Genomic DNA, 14,948 nt, shown 5'->3' with positions numbered 1-14,948 from the left:
TTGCATATCTCTTTATTTATTAGCTTGTTAATGGTTCACATTTTATTATGATCTATTTGGGTTGTATAATGCAGGTGGAATGGATATGGAACTCTCTGACTCACATATGTATGTCCTTCCTCAGTAATGATTCTCTTCAGGTGTCTCTATCCAGAGAAATTCAGAACATGGATTTGTTTATTTTGCTTGAGTGTGAAACCTCTACTTTTAGATTTTTTTCAGTTTTCCATTGTGCTTATTGCTAAGTACAGGTTTTCTCAAATAATACTCAGTTGAATTTCTTTTGTTAGCTTGTTGAAGTTAAGTACAAGAATCAATATATATTTATGTTATTTTATTTTTATTTAGAATATAAAATATCAGAAAATACTAAACAGCATTATACCATGTTTTAATTGAAATGTCTACTAGCATGGATTTAATTATGAAAATAAAGGATTATCAAATATGACTTATAAGAGCAAATAATGCAAATATTCATATTTTAATAATACAAATATTTAAAAATATTTAACTCCATGTGATAGATAATTCTATTTTTCTAAAAAATACAATTGTAGCAGAGTATTTAATAGCATAGAATGTAGTAACAGTGTGGCAATGAAGAATGAAAATAGCTTTAAATGAAGAATGCAGTAATTCAGTTTTTTGGAAAAGTATATCAATATAACTTTAGATTTAATGAATGATTGAATAGTTAAGGAAGCTTCTGGGGCCAGAACTGTGGCATAGTATGTTAAACCACCACCTGCAACACCTGCATCCCATATGGGGTGCTACACTTCTGATCCGGCTCCCTGCTATTGTGTCTAAAAAAACAGCAGAGGATGGCCCAAGTCCTTGGGCCCCTCCACCAATGTGGGAGGCCTGGATGAAGCTCCTGGCTTCTGGCTTCAAGCTGGCCCAGCCTTGCCCTTGTAACCATCTGGGGAGTGAACCAGCTGATGGCAGCTCGCTCTCTCTCTCTCTCTCTCTCTCTCAACTCTGCCTTTCAAACAAATAAATTTTAAAGAAGTCCCTATATGCTGTCCTACAGTTTATTTAATTCTTGAAACTAAAAAAAAAAATTATCAGTTGTAAACGCTATAAAAAATTTTATTTCACCAGTTTTCCCCAGGAACTTTAGTTTTTCTCTTCCTAGGCCCCATTGAGGGGTCTGTGTTTTATGAAGCCATCAAGCCTCCTTTCTTCTCTAATATGTTACAACTTCTTGGGATTCCTTGTTTGACCACACTGTGCCTCTTGTTTTATAGCATGTTTCACCGTTGGTATGTTTTTAATATTTTCTCATGTGCAGTGAGGTCATGGCTGGAAGGAATAACAGAGAAATACCTGCTCTTCTCACTGTGTCATTTCAGACCTGCCTGGGGTCAGTATGACTTCTTATTGCTGATTTTAATTCCAGTCCTTGCCAGCGTGGTGTCTTCCAGTTTGTTCCTCATTTCTACCTCTCCACTTGTCAAAAACAGTAGTTTCTACTGACTAATTTCAGTCCAAAGTGTGGATCCTCCTGGTGTAATGAATCTCAAGGAATCTGTGAATGCATCTTAAACAACTACACCCATTGGTAAGCCTTTTCAACAGTGTTTTGAGACTATGAAAATGTTCTCTATGTAAAATTATCCCACTTTTGCAGTAATGTATGATTCTCGCTACAGCAATTATTAATATGGTATTCTACAGGTGATTTTCCATTTTGCTCATTGGAAATCTTCTATAATAAAGAATCATGTCTTCCCTCCACTAATTTAGTAGCATATTTATTCATATAAGCATGGACTGATGGAGGATAGATTTTATTTGGCCATCTGTAGTCCAAAGTCGTTGTTATTCATTTCTTTGATTAGATTGTTTTATGTTGATCATCAAGAACTCTCCGTCTGGTAACTCTTTCATTGTCATCAGTTCTTATTCTTTTCTATTCTTTTATTTACTTTGGTCATTTGTTTTCTTGTCTATTTGAACACTTTTGTCCTATCTGGCACTATAATGTAAATGTTTTGCCCCAGTCCTAGAATCAGGTAATTCTCATATAGTCTCTGTTCCTTTCCTTGGAGAATGGTATTTAAAAACAAAGATCTGGGTTTTTTGTATGTTCATTGTGACAGGACTTCCAGGACTCCTCAGTTGTGCAAGACTGAACGCATATTGTACGTTTGCTTACCTCTGCATACATAGATGTTTGCAGTCATTTCCTTTTCTATCAATATGCAAGTGTGTACACGCGTGGGTTGACATTCATTTTTCAGTCTAGCTCAGCTCTTAAAGGCTCATTAGAACCTCCTTCTCCTTGCTGATTTGTAACTTTCTTGGGCTGTGAACAACCTGGCTCCCAATGTTTATAATTTATTTACTTATTTCCTCAACTCTGGGATGCACGGAAAGACGTTTCAGAATGATTAAGCCATACCCTAGCTAGGAACTAATGTACTAGGTAGTAAAGTGCTTATATACCATTTGTCCTCAACCTTTAAAAAAAAGAAGTTATTGTTTCCAAAAGTACCTAGATTAGATCAGCTTCTTTCCCCTCACCTCTTTCTGTGAGGGGAAAAATAATCATGCATCCTTAAGACAGATATTACCATTTGTAATCTGTATTCCATTCTAGGATCCCTGGTATTCTGATTAATTTTTTGAATTAACACATGATACTCACCTTTTGTGGTACAAAGCTACTCGGCTTTTGGCAGGTGCACACTGCCATCCATGCATTATCATAGACACCCCCATTAACCTAAAATTCCCTTTGTGCTGCTGCTTTTCAGTAAACCTTTCTTCAAATTCTTTCATCCCAGTGTCTTGTCCTTTTTTTTATGCTTGTAGTTGTGGGTTTTTTCCCTCATAAATTCACATAAATACATTCACAAAATATATAGCATTTTCAGTCTGGCTTCTTTCATATACCAGAATCCTTTTAATGATTCTACAATCCTTTTTTACATTTATTGTGTAAATGTTTTTTATTTTAATTACTGCAGAGTGTCATTTTATATAAGATACCAGCTTATCTACAGATAGGGATGCCGTGAATATGTGTCTTTGTTTCTTGATTTTGGATCATTATGAATAAAACTAGAACATACATTCTAATTCAGGTTTTAGTATGAACAAGTTTTCAGTTCACACGGGTAAATTTTTTTTTGACAGAAAGAGTTAGACAGTAAGAGAAACAGAGAGAAAGGTCTTCCTTCCCTTGGTTCACCCCCTAAATGGCCACTATGGCCAATGCGCTGAGCGGATCAGAAGCCAGGAGCCAGGTACTTCCTTCTGGTCTCCCATGCGGGTGCAGAGCCCAAGGACTTGGGCCATCCGCCACTGCCTTCCTGGGGCCACAGCAGAGAGCAGGAGTGGAAGAGGAGCAACCCGGACAGAATCTGGCACCCTGACAGGGACCAGAACCAGAGTGCCAGCACTGCAGGCGGAGGATTAGCCTAGTGAGCAGCGGAGCTGGCCTACAGGTAAATAATTTAGAAGTGAGAACACTGTCCTGTGGTAAATCTATGTTTACCTTGACAAGAAATTATCAAATACTTTGAAAGTGAAAATTTAATTTGCACCAAAAATAAGAAAGAGTTCCTGTCACACTGTACACTCTCTAGGATTTCATACTGGCATCCTTTTAATTTTTCCCTTTCTTGTCATTCTAGTAGGTATGTAGTAGCCTTCACTGTGCACCACATTTGCATTTCCCTAATGACTAATGATGCTGAGCATATTTTAGCATGGCTATTTGTCATCTGAATATCTTCTTTGGTGAAGTGTTCAGATCTTGTTCTGCTCATTTTCTAATTGAGATATTTTCTTTTAATATGATTTTTAGTGCTGTTTGCACATCTTAGACACAGGTCCTTTCCCAAATACATGCATTACAAATATTTTTTGTGTATTTTATGGCTTGCCGTATTTACTTCTTGGATTTTAAAGATTAAAGAATGTTAACTCTACTAAATTCCAATTTATCAGTTTTTCTTTTATGATATGCAATCTTACTACCCACACAAAAACACGTTGCCAAACTCAGTTATGCAGATTTTCTTCCATATTATCTTCTAGCAGATTTGTGGATTTAAATAGATTGAGGACACTCTTTTCAGTTGATTTTTGTGCAAGGTGTGAGGTGTTCAAGTTATTTTTTTTCTCCTTATGGATATTCTCCTTATGGATATTCAATTGTTTCGGTATCCTTGTTTAAAACATGACTTGCGTAGCTGGCATTGTGGCACAGGGGGTAAATCCATGGCCTGTACTGCCTGCATCCCATATTAGAGCTGATTTAAGTCTTGCCTGCACCACATCTGCTCCAGCTCCCTGCTGATGGCCTGGAGAAAGCAACAGAAAATGGCCCAGATGATTGAGCCCCTTCCACCCATGTGGGAGACCCGTATGAAGCCCCTGGGTTCAGACTGGCCTACCTCTGATCATTGTGGCCTTTTGGGGAATGAACCAGCAGGCATTAGACTGACTCTCCCCTATCCACATATTTCTGTGTCTCTCCCTCTCTTTCTGTAAATCTGACTTTCAGATAAGTAAATAAAACTTATAAAAAAAAAAAAGAAGACCAATTGTTTGCCTCTGAATTTTCCTTATACTTTTTCATGATTTTTCTGGGGTTTTTTTTTTTTTTTTTTTTTGACAAACTATTCTGTTCCTAAGAGCTAAGTGTTCTTTTCAGTTAATGCAACAATCTTGGCTACTGAAATTTTATAGTGGTCTCAAAATCAAATAGCAAAATCAAGTAACATTCTTCCAAATTTATTGTGAATTTTCAGTGTAGTTTTGGCAATCAAGCTCCTTTGCTTTTCCAAGCACATTTTGGAATCAGCCAGTTACAAAGGTATTCTTTACTTAAGAGCTTGCTGAGATTTTTATTTGTATTGCAAGATGTTTATAAATATAAATGAATAGTAGAGATTTATCTTATGAATCTGGGATCTTCCAGTCTGTAAATGCCATGTATCTTTCCATTTAGTTAGATTTTCACTGGCAGTTACATTTTGCAATTGTCAACATAAAGTTTCTATACATAATCAGTAGATTGTTGCCTAAGTATTCTATTTTCGGTTTGTTCCTTTTAAATATTTATTTATTTATTCTTAATTAATTAAAAAGAACAACAACAGATAGATTTTCCATCTGTTGGCTCACTCCCCAAGTGGCCACATGGCCAGTACTGGACCAGGCTGAAGCCAGAAGCCTGGAAATCCATTTGGGTCTCCCACATCAGTGGCAAGGGTTCAAGTACTTGGGCCGTCTTCCACTGAATTCCCAGGCATATTAGTAGGGATCTAGATTGAAAGTTGATTAGCTGGGACTAAAATTAGTGCCCATATTGGATGCCAGTTTCACAGGTGGTGGCTTAACCCTGCTATGCCACAATGCCAGCCCCAAGAGAAAGGATTCTTTTTTTAATTTATAGGACTTTAACATTAATTTTCCTGCTATCAAGTCATGATCAAATTTAATCATTAATTAAGATATCTTTAATACCTTCTCTAGGTTTTTCCTTTGAATAGTGCATATCTGGTTATAATTGTTATTATAATTTCCAAATATTGTGGGGAGCAATCCGGACTGGACTAAGTTACTGGAATTAAGACTTATTCTGTGCATCTGCTCTCCCACAATATGGCGCTGGGAGAGAAGTAAACAGCTTCCGCACAGCTGCCTCCAGTTCAACCAATAAACTGTAGGACTTGCTCCTGATTGGAGGAGAGCAGCGTACTCGGCGTGTGGGCAGCCGAGTTGGGATTGGCGGAAGAGGACTATAAAGGAGGAGAGAGACGGCATGCACCAGGAACATCTAAGGGGAACATCTGAGGGAACACCTGTGCAGCCCCCGAGAAGAGCCGGCCGGCGGTGTGCCGCTCCCCTGCGGAAGTGGGGAATGTGGCAGGGGGAACTGCCCTTCCACGGAGGTGGAAGGGATAGTAGCCAACCCGGGAAGAACCAGCAGCAAACCCGGGGAGGGCCGAGCAGACAGAAAGAACAGCGCAGGGTCCTGTGTCGTTCCTCCACGAAGAGGGGGAGCGACATAATGGTGCCGTGACTCGGATATGAAGCCTAGGCAGGGTTTGGTGTCGTTCCTCCACGAAGAGGGGGAGCGACAAAATATTTTGGGGGAATTCCATATTTCTTTTTCATTGTTTTTAGGTTTAATTATATCATACATTTAAAAAAAATCTACATTATTAGATTTACATTATTTTAAATTTCTTAAGATTTGTTTTGTGGCCCAAATATGATATTAAGAGTGCCTCTTTTCTACTGGAGAAGAACATATATTCAGTCATTGAGTAGAGTGTCAGTTATGTTAACTTGGTGGATGCTGTTTTTTGAGTATCTGTCTAATTTACCTATCGGTTTTGAGAGGGGAGTGTTAAAGTATTCAATATTGTGGAATTATCCATTTCTCTTTTCAGGACCATCTGTTTTATCATATGTATTTTAAAGTTATAATGTGCATTATATACATAACTAACATTTTAATGTCATCTTGAAAACTGACCATAATGCAATGGCCTTCTTTAAATTGGACAATATGTCAACCTTTAAGTTCTTAAAATGGTTATCTTGGTTTTACAGTTTATTTTTCAAATATTCTGGATCTGCTCTTAAATGGTATTAGAAGGCTTTCTTTGTAGGACAAGAGACAGAAACTTTATATTCCAAATCAATCCCAGCCATTCTTTGTGCCATTGTAGTCAAAAATTAGCTTTTTAATATGATAAACATAATACACAATTAATAGTAAATAAACAATACACTATTACATTTTGCTATAAAAATGTGCTTCCTTTTAGAGCAATTAAATGTAAAAATAATATTTTATATTTTAGCCTCATGGATTCCACTTCTGAAGCTCATCATTTCTTTGTATGCTTACAAATTTTGACAAAGTTACGCACTTCCTGTATTAAGTAACTTTCCCCATCATTGTGAACACCTGGAAGTGACCATGGAGGGGAAACCTGCAAGACTTCAGCTGCCTATCAAGATCCTGATGAACCCAGGATCTCCACACCATCACATCATCCAACACTTCGCCTTTAGCAATTAACATTTCTGTCTTAATCATTTCACCAGATTACCTGGAATTCTTAGCATTGGCTTCAAGAAATCAGAGGCGGGGACCCTGTTCTTCACAGTGAACATCTGTCTCTTTGCAGATTTAGGATTGTTTGCCCAATAATGTCTGTTTCTTCACGACTTCAACAAAAGATGACTTAAAATTTGAAATCAAAAGCCCTTTTCTTATCTATAAGGGTGGGAATAAAATTTATCCCAGTTCTACCTATATCATCTGGAACCAGAAGTCCATTAATTTCATTTTGAATGAAAATATATAGACAAATATAAAGCAGACTCAATTTTTTCAAAGGCCATAATAATAGTGTATATTCACACATTGGACTTTACTATCATTCCCAATGTTGTAAAATTTCCCTGAAATTATGTAATCAGAAAATTGTTACTCTAAACGTATAATTAGAAAAATGTTATAACTAAACTTAGAGTTATAGACACAGCATAGTAACAAAAGACAAATTAAAGTGAAAATATGTAGAAAAAGTACATTTGAGAATAATTTAAATCATGATATGAATACAGTATAGATAAATATATACTTATTTATTTATTTATTTATTTGACAGGCAGAGTGGACAGTGAGAGAGAGAGACAGAGAGAAAGGTCTTCCCTTGCTGTTGGTTCACTCTCCAATGGCCTCCGCGGCCGGCGTGCTGTGGCTGGCACACCGCGCTGATCTGAAGGCAGGAGCCAGGTGCTTCTCCTGGTCTCCCATGGCACTTGGGCCATCCTCCATTGCACTCCCGGGCCACAGCAGAGAGCTGGCCTGGAAGAGGGGCAACCGGGACAGATTCTGGCGCCCCGACTGTGACTAGAATCCGGTGTGCCGGCGCCGCAAGCGGAGGATTAGCCTAGTGAGCCACGGCGCCGGCCAATATATACTTATTTATAACTCTTGCTCTTTAAACATGATTAGTATGAACATGAAAGAGACCTGTTTTGATAAAACTATCTTTCCTTTTCTCTCAGCAGGGGGATAAAAGAATTGAATTTTATTGGCAGCATATTTGAATTCTGTTTATGTTGATAACTCACTGTTCAATTTTACATTTGGGGATGTGTGTCACTGGAGACTTAGAAACCCTTCTTGATTTTGCCAGCAACTTCTGGGAGTGACCTATGGGGGGGAAAATTACCTTTGCTGCTTCTTCTTCAATTTTCTTTTTTATCTACAAAAGGGGAATGGCAATAACTTTATGTGTCTTCCAAGTCTATTTTGATGATTGATGATATAGCATTCTAAATCCCTTGGAAGAAAAGTGATAGACAAAAGCACATGTGTAATAGAGAGTAGCATTATATGTAAAGTTCAAAAACACAAACAAAATTGAAAATGTATTTCAGTATAAGTGCTTCAAACCCACTATTCAAACTCATTTTGATTTCATTCTGTAAATCGGCTTTTATATCCCTCACCTACAACAATTACAGGTCTCTCAACCACAGCTTGTCTCACATTAAATATACTTCCAACGGGCTGCTTTTGCAAGTCTCTCAACTGTCACTAGCTGACTGAGCATTAAAACTCCCACCTGCTGTTTAACAGCATGCTCCCAGGTCTGCCTGCTCTGGTGACACCAAATTGCGCCAAGGGGAGCCTTTCTCCACCTGCCAGCTAATTGTCTCCAAGAACCCTTGAGGATATCTGGGCTGGAACACTCTTCAGAAAAGACAAATAGAAAATTATGCTTGTTTCACTTCCATTCTATCAATTCCGTCTTCTTGAGATTATGAAGAAAACCATGGTGTGATACATTTTATAATTTAAATTAGATATGCAGCTCAATATTGACTATTCTGATCTGGATTGCAAGCAACAATCTGCATTTTGGAAACTCTACTAGTAATCATGTTACTAAGAATAGTTCTTGTGTTTCTGTAAAGCAATTGGGAATTTTTAAAAATTTTTATTCCCCAGTAATAATCTAAGCAGCTTGATCCAGAAGACAGGAGTAGTGATACACAATGACAAAGGCAGGTTGTTTTTGTTTTGTTTCATTTTGTGTTTTGTTGAGTTTAGTTAGCAGGACCACATCACCTGTTAGTTGATATTTCACATGAAGTATAAAAGTAATTGATTAATGTCATGTAAGAATAAAAAATAAAAAGAAGGGCTGAGCATTGTGGCACAATGGGTTAAGATGCTGCTTGGAAAGCCTGCATCCAACATTTGAGTGCTGGATCAGTTCCAGCTACTCTGCTTCTGAGCCACCTTCCTGCTAATGCATCCTGGAATTAGAAGATGTTGGTTCACATGTCTGAGGCCCTGCCCACCCCTCTGGGAGACTCTGATGGAATTCTACATTCCTAGTTTCAGTCTTGTACAGCTCTGGTTGCTGTGGGCATTTTGGGAGTGAACCATTGAATGAAAGATCTCTCTGTATCTCTGTCTCTCTGTCTCTGTCTCTAACCTATCAAATAAATAAGAATAAATAAATTTTAAAAAAGGAATAAGTAACAGGATCACAACTCTGACACTAAAGAAAATATAAGGAGGAGAAAAATTCATATAATAAAGTGATTGGTGTGATCACACAGAAATAATTGTGCTATCAGGATATTATTTCAGACACAATGTTGTTAAACTAGTTAACGTATGAGTATAAACAGCAATTTGAGGAAGAAATAAATAGCTACAAAAACAAATGTATTTGAAAATTTAAGTTTTAAAAATAATTTAAATGAAAATAATGAGTTCACGTAACTTGAAAATCAGTCATTAGTAGTGAAATGTTTAGAGCATAAAGGACCAATCTTATATCTTTTGTGTCCACTCCATCTGCTGGTCAGATGATTTAGCTGTTTTCTCTGAAAATGAATTCTCCTATTTTCACAATAATATGATGTTTTCCTTTTCAATAGTCTTTGCTTCCTTAATTTTCTTTGAATAGTTTTTTTCAATGTTATAGAGCTCTTGAAGAAAGCAGGGATCTTGCTTAGTTGTTGAAATACCTGTGTCCCATTTCAAAGTTCCTTGATTGGATTCCCAGCCCCAGCTCCTGCCTCTAGCTTCCTACAAAGGTGACCCTGGGAGGCAGTGATGATGTTCAATTAATTAAGTTCCTGCCATCCATGTGGGTGATGTAGATTGAGTTCCTGGCTCCTGACTCTGATCCTGGCCCAGCCCAACTGTTGTGGGCATTTGGGAAGTAAAACAGCCAATAGGAGCTCTCTTGGTCCATCTGTCTGTTGTCTCTGTCTTTTTGCCTTAAAAATACAAAAAAAAAAAAAAAAAAAAAAAAGCAAAAAACAAAAACATCTCTTGAGATACCTCAATACATCATTTTAAGATGCACTTGAAATGGAACACAATGCTAGATTCTTTCTCATGTGATGATGAATCCTTGATCTGGAAAAGGAGTTTCTTCATTAACTGTAACCTGTCTCTCTAGTATTTGTGATTCTTTCCCACATCTTTTTTTTTTTTTTTTTTTTTTTTTTGACAGACAGAGTGGACAGTGAGAGAGAGAGAGAGACGAGAGAAAGGTCTTCCTTTGCCATTGGTTCACCCTCCAATGGCCGCCGCGGCCAGCGCGCTGTGGCCGGGACACCATGCTGATCCGAAGCCAGGAGCCAGGTGCTTCTCATGGTCTCCCTGGGGTGCAGGGCCCAAGCACCTGGGCCATCCTCCACTGCACTCTCGGGCCACAGCAGAGAGCTGGCCTGGAAGAGGGGCAACCGGGACAGAATCCGGCATCCCGACCGGGACTAGAACCTAGTGTGCAGGCGCCGCTAGGCGGAGGATTAGCCTGTTGAACCACGGCGCCGGCTTTCCCACATCTTAATATATCCAACATGCAATGTAAAGTTATTTATGCCTGCTATCACTGATGATTATTTTTGCACTGAAAGAAGTGGTCATGTTTCTTATCCCAGGAAAGTAATAATGAGGTCACACTGACAAATCAGGGCAGTTGTCAGATAAAAAAAAAAAAAAAAAAAAAAAAAAAAAAAATCAACAAATTGAGATCTTCCATCTCTCTACTCCATGAAACAAAGAGAGAAGTTTTAAGTGCATAGATCGCAAAGCAGAGGAGAGAGTATTTTTTGAATGTTGTAATCATTTATTTATTTACTTGAGGTATATACAGATTGAGAGAGAGACAAAGGTCTTCCATCTGCTGATTCACTCAAATTGCCACAAAGGCTAAAGCTGAGTTGATCCCAAGCCAGGACCCAGGTGCATCTTCCAAGTCTCCCACATAGGTGCAAGGGTCCAAACAGTTGGGCCATCTTCTACTGCATTCCCAGTCTGTAAGTGGAGAGCTGAATTTGAAGAGGAGTAGCCTGGACACAAGCTAGCACTCATGTGGGATGCTGGTGCCGCACGCAGAGGCTTAGCCCACTATACCACAATGCTGACCCTTAGAGGAGAGAATTTTTAACAATATTGTCCTGTAGAGGAAATATTAAAAACTATGGTAAATCAAATTTGTGACATTTTTATGACTTCTTTTTCAAAATCTCTGGCTTCATGAATAATCAAGATTTTTGCTTTATAGTAAATTCTGTAAAAGCTTTATGAAAACTATTTTTGTTGTGGGATGTTTTTAATAAATTAATTACTTTTTTATTTCAAAACAGTTTTGATGTACAGAGAATTAGATTTTATTTATTTATGTATTTATTTATTTATTTTACTGTTTGCCCTAGTGATTTGCCACAACAATGTAAATTTATTATCCCACAGTACTGGAAGTCAAAGTGCAACATGGACCTCACTGGCTAACATCATAGTGTCAGCCAGGGCTGTATCCTTCTGGAAGACTCTGTCTTCTTCCCTTTTCCAGGCTCTAGCAGTTCCCTGGGTACGTTGGCTCCACTGGAATGCTTAATCTTTCTCAAGCCAGCAACACTGCACAACTACGGCTTATTTCTTATTCAACATCTTCCTCTGACTTTCCTCTTATACATCCCCCTTCTAATTTGATGGGTACTTGAGATTACACTGTGTCTAACTGAGGAATTCAGGAACATCTTCATGAAAGTTAAGGTGATTAGCAACCATAATTCAACTCTGCACTCTTACTCCCCCTCTGCCGTGTAAAGTAACCTATTCATTAATGCCAGGGATGGGGATTAGGATGTGGGTATCTTGGGAAGCAAATATTACATGCCTTCTCCTCAAAGGAGTTCTTCGCACTCTCTTACCATATTACTTTCTTTAACTTTCTGTTGTATTGATATTTTACATGTTTTTAATAATTAATTTCTTCATTCAACAATATTTCCTGGGAGGCATGGTATATAAGAGAAAGGATTCTGTTTCATGCCCATGCATTTTTACCACTTAGAATAACTCATGTAATAAGTATTTCTTCAACAGATAATTGTTTAAACTCATCCATGTCAGATGTTTGGCATCCTCTTTCGCTAATTCTGAGTTGATATTTACCATGAGGGCTACCTAGCTGGTATCCACTTTTCATCATTGTTCCTTTTCTGTTCTGCATTTCCTAGCCGCCTTTCTCCCTTCTTGTTTCTCATCATTCATGTATTTCCTGAACCATATCTTCTAGAAGCTTTCAGGGGACAAAAAGACATATGAAAATTAATAAACATCCTAATAATTGTAGAGATGACATTTCCCCCAGAATTGAATTATTACTTGTTTTCAGCTTTACATTACTTACAGATTAATTAACATAATATTATTTCACTTAAATTTATTTTTTCTTTAAAGACATGGGATTTCTTGTTTACTCATAATGATGCTTACAGGTAACCTATTCAGATAAGTGAACTAATACTTCAAATTCCATCTATCCCTAATCATAATTTGATTCTCCAAATAAACAAAATAATGTGTACCATTAGATGATCATAATTTATTACTAATTAAAGTTACAATTTAATATTAAAAAACAAATGAAATTAACTAAAGTAATGGTGTAATGAATAGAATAAAATGTTATTGAATGGGAAACACTTTATATAAATCTTTAAATGACTTAGAAGAAGATGAAAGAACTATTAAAAGTTTTAGAATAAAAGAAATTGAAAAGAATTTATAAAAATAGATATTAACATTTTACAGTGTGTATTTTAGTGCTTGTTTTTATTAATGAATACTTATCCCATGTGATGTTGGTATCTTGTTTCAATGGGTAATACTCAATATATTTTTATGTAGTTAATTATGTTGCTTTTAATAAAAGGAAAGTTCATAACATGTTCACCATAAATATATACATAAGCACAAATGAGTTTTAAAACAGACATAGCAGTTTGAGAATTAAACAGCATATAAAAAAGTAAAAAAATACAAAATTATGTATTTATAATTTAAAGAAGAAACATTTCATGAATAACTAATTAATTACAATGAAAGACTTAGAGCAAATTATTCAATCCATTTTATAGTTGAAGCCAGCTATATAAAAAAACTTATCAGAATATTAAATTTATTATGAATTAATCTTAATAATCGGCATAATAAATCTATTTGGATTCCTGAATAAGTACTAACATAAATTTCCAGAAAGTTATTTAAGATTTTCAAAGTTGAATTGCCCTTTAAATATATAACATCTTCTAGAATGGAGAAAATAATCAGTACTCTTATTATGTAGGTTTTATTAGCCCAAATTTATATTATTTTCACTTATTCAATGAACTGTGAATAAGAATTTCACAAATTAATCTCATGTAAATATTAAAATGGTAAAACAAAGTCAATTTGCAATATTGATTTTCCTCCCTTAGATCCAATGACATATATAATGTTGATTTTCCTATTGCATACTCGGCAAAATAAAGTTGAAAAATTACCTTTTTGGCTAATAGCATTTTTATCTTCATAGCTTTTCTTTTTAGTTAAATGTGTGACTTAGGGCTCAATTGCATAGGAAAGCTATAACTTTGAGGCACCATAGAATATTATGACTTAACTTGTCTTGCTTTTGTATAAAATTGCAAAATGTGAATGGCTGTTGAACTAAGAATAAAATAAATACTGCAGTTATAAAACATTGTGTAGGGGCCGGCGCTGTGGCATAGCAGGTAAGGCCACTGCCTGCAGTGTCGGCATCCCATGTGGGCACTGATTCAAGTCCCAGCTGCTCCACTTCCAATCCAGCTCTCTGCTATGGCCTGGGAAAACAGTGGAAGATGGCCCAAGTCCTTGGGCCCTGCACCCACGTGGGAGACCTGAAAGAAGCTCCTGGCTCCTGGTTTCAGATAGGCGCAGCTCCGGCTGTTGTGGCCATCTGGGGAGTGAACCAGTGAATGGAAGACCTCCCTCTCTTTCTCTCTCTCTCTTTCTCTCTCTATGCCTCTCCTCTCTCTGTGTAATTCTTTCAAATAAATAAATAAATCTTTAAAAATGAAAGCATTGTGTTTTCATCTGCTTAATAGCCAGTGGAAATGAGAGCAGTGGAAAAGACGTTAGATGAAGGATTCCTTCTGTGTGTCTATAACTTAGTGTGCAATGTGATCACTACATGGTAAAGACTGACTTCTTGTAGAAAAATTGGTAACTTGTTATCACTCCAATTCTAGATAATGCATTCTCCAAGTCTGAAGGGATTGATATGCTGCAAACTGTCAGAAAATTCCTAAATCAATTACCCCAAAAACTTGACTGATTCAAATATGCTTATTTGTACTTGTAAAAATTCCAACAATAATAAAAAATACAAAGTGTAAAAAGTAGTAATAAAAAAGGAAGTTAAATGATGAATAAAGGTCTTCCATTTCCCTCTAATTACAGAAATTTTCAAATCTACTAATGCAAAGTGAAGTCATGGTGAGTATTACCTTGACTTAACTCTGCCACATAAAACCCAAATGTAAAAAAAAAAAAAAAAAAAAAGGAAACAAACAATCAAAAAGTGCGAATGACATTTTTATAACAAAGTAAA

This window comes from Oryctolagus cuniculus, chromosome 14 (assembly GCF_964237555.1).
Source record: "Oryctolagus cuniculus chromosome 14, mOryCun1.1, whole genome shotgun sequence".
Lineage (NCBI taxonomy): Eukaryota > Metazoa > Chordata > Mammalia > Lagomorpha > Leporidae > Oryctolagus > Oryctolagus cuniculus.
The sequence above is the reverse complement of the archived record's forward strand: the minus strand, read 5'-3'. Positions refer to the sequence as shown.